General features: G+C 38.4%; 1 non-coding gene across 1 annotated transcript; it reads left to right on the plus strand.

The window, feature by feature from the left end:
• The first annotated feature begins 1,122 nt into the window (after positions 1-1,122).
• Positions 1,123-1,229, plus strand: LOC141634864 (small nucleolar RNA R71). Its single transcript, XR_012539582.1, has one exon. It is a non-coding gene; the product is annotated as a small nucleolar RNA R71 (small nucleolar RNA).
• Positions 1,230-2,970: the final 1,741 nt, after the last annotated feature.

A 2,970-nucleotide genomic window follows, 5' to 3' on the forward strand; every position in this document is an offset into this window, starting at 1 on the left:
ACTTCTAAATTCTTCACAATTTCCATGAACTTTCCAAGTTGATCATCAAATTTGGGCTTGGCTTGACGACTTGGAAAAGGAAGTCTTATCACAATGGGCTCCTTCTCTTTGGCCTTGTCTTCATTTTTCTTTGAACTTTCTTCTTTTGATGATTCTCCATCTTTGGAGTTTTGCACAATTTCTTCCTTTTCACTAGCTTCCACAACTTCATCCTCAACTTGCTTCTTCGGTGCTTCATACCTTGTACCACTTCTCAAGTGAATGGCACTAACCGTTTCATGTCTAGGGGGATTACTTTGAGGTGGTAATTGCCCCTTTTGTCTTTGTGAGCTTGAAGATGCTAGTTGAGTCAATTGTGTTTCCAATATCTTGGTGTGAGCTAGAATGTTGTTGATGGTGGTTTCTTTTGCTTGGCTATCTTTTTGCATTTGGGTGAAAAATTCTTGTTGATTCTTTTGCATTTGGAGGACCGCTTTTTGGACATCAAAGCCTTGGTCATTTTGGTGATTGTATGGATTTTGATTTTGGTAACCTTGGTTTTGATTGTAAAAGGGTCTTTGATTTTGGTTTCTCATGGGTGGTGGAGTGTATGTTGTTTGAGGGTTTTGAACATTTTGGCTCTTGTATGAGAGATTTGGATGGAACTTGGTGTTTTCATTGTAAAAATTTGAATAAGGGGTACCACTTTTGTAAGCTTGGAAAGCATTAACTTGTTCGGTTGTTCCCCTACACTCACTTGGGTCTTGACCCAAAGTTCCACAATTCTCACATATCCCACTTGGGATGGATGAGGATGCCGTCATGGCATTGACATGATGCTTCGATGATTTCTAGTTTTCCTCAAGTCTAGCCATAGCTTGTTCAAACTTCAAGTTGATTGTGTCAATGTGAGCACTAAGTTGAGCACCCAATTGAGTAACGGAGTCCACTTCATGCTTTCCTCCTCTAGTAGCCTTGCAAGGTCTACTATATTGTGAATTATGGACCGCCATTTCCTCAATCTTGTTCCATGTTTGATTGTCATCAACTTCGGTGAACATTCCATTTGATCCCATATTGAGAATGTTCCTAGAATCTTCATATAAACCATTCCAAAATTGTTGCACCAAAAACCATTCGCTAAGTCCATGGTGAGGACATGAGCGACAAATTACCTTGAACCGCTCCCAAGCTTCATACAAAGACTCTTCATCCCTTTGCTTGAAACCCGTAATTTGAGCTCTTAGCATGTTGGTCTTTTCCGGTGGGTAGAATTTTTTGTAGAAAGCTAGAGCCAACTTCTTCCAAGAATCTATTCCAAGGGTGGCCTTATCAAGGCCCTTCAACCATTGCTTTGCGGTGCCGATTAAGGAAAAAGGAAATAAGACCCATCTTATTTGGTCTTGAGTCACGCCCGTTTGAGAGATAGCATCACAATATTCGCAAAAGGTTTCCATATGAGAATGAGGATCCTCACTAGGCATTCCCCCGAATTGGCTCCTCTCAACTAGTTGGATGAAGGCGGACTTGGCAAGGAGTACCATTTGGTAGATTCTCCTCGGTGGGTACGGAGTGTGACGAGAATTTTGGCATTGTAGGTGAATTTTGTAGGGTATTGTGTAATGGGTTTTCTTCTCCTTCTATTGCGAAAGGATTGACAAACTCACTAGTGGGTTGAACAACTTCACCAACACCTCTCAAATTCCTCCTAACAAGTCTCCTATTATTCGTCAAGGTTCTTTCGATTTCACGGTCAAAAGGTAACAAGTCACTTTGCAACCTTCTAGACATGCAAAATATCAAACAACTCAAAAACAATTAGAACAAACCTTGAGGATTTTTATTTCCTCAAGGCGAAGAAAGACACAACTAATAACAAAAAGGAAATCTAAATCAAACAAACACCGTCCCCGACAACGGCGCCATTTTTGATCGGTCCGTTTAGTATTCACAAATAGATAGATGTGGTCGTTGGTCACGGTCGAATCAAAACACAATTTATAGCTTAACAAGCAACTCTACAATTAGTAAAGAGGCAAGTAAAGGTCGGATCCCAAGGGACGGGAGTTGAAATGAGATTTCTATTGTAACTAGTGGTGTCTAAGGGGTGTCACAAATTGGGTTGATGTAGAAGGTTACTAAACTAGAATAACAATGAAAATAAACAAGCAAGATGAATAAAAAGGGGTGTAAACAATTGATTAAAAGCACTAGGGTGTCATGGGATCATAGGGGAATCATGGGATATGATCATACAAACATGTTCTCAAATTATAAGCAAGCAATTATTGTTGTGATGGATTGAGTTGGGTTATATCTTACAATCCTAGGAAAGTTTGGGTCCCGGAGCCGAATCGATTAGATTGTACAACACCTACAAGTCGACTTAATCTTCCCTACTCAACAACATGCATGGTCTAATGAGACTCGAGTTGGGTTATGTCTTACAAGTCTCATTGAAAAGATAGGAGATGATAGTAAATGCAAGGATTCATAGGCTTAGAATTTCATCAAATACAACATGTGCATGAGTTGAGATCAAAACAAGCAAGCAAATAAGATATGAAAGCATATTAATTTAAGCATGAATCATTCCCCATGTTGGTTTCCCCTAATCACCCATTAACCCTAGCTAAGAGACTACTCACTCATTATCATGTTGATCATGCTAGCAAGGTTGTCAATCATACCAACAATATGAAACATGATGAATAAATGAAAGTAATTAACAATAATTAAACAAGGGATTAAGAGATTATACCTACTAATGATTCCAATAATAAAGCAAGAATAATAGATGTACTTGAATGCTAGATTGAGAGGTTGTCAATCTCCCAATAATAACCCAAATAATCTTCAATTACCCAAAATAAAGGATGAACAAAAGAGAGATTAAAGAACTAAAACTTGGATTAAAACTTGATTACAATATTGAAGAGAGATTTGATTGATATTAACTACACTAATTATTGATAAGAAGAATATGCTCCT

This window comes from Silene latifolia, chromosome Y (assembly GCF_048544455.1).
Source record: "Silene latifolia isolate original U9 population chromosome Y, ASM4854445v1, whole genome shotgun sequence".
NCBI lineage: Eukaryota > Viridiplantae > Streptophyta > Magnoliopsida > Caryophyllales > Caryophyllaceae > Silene > Silene latifolia.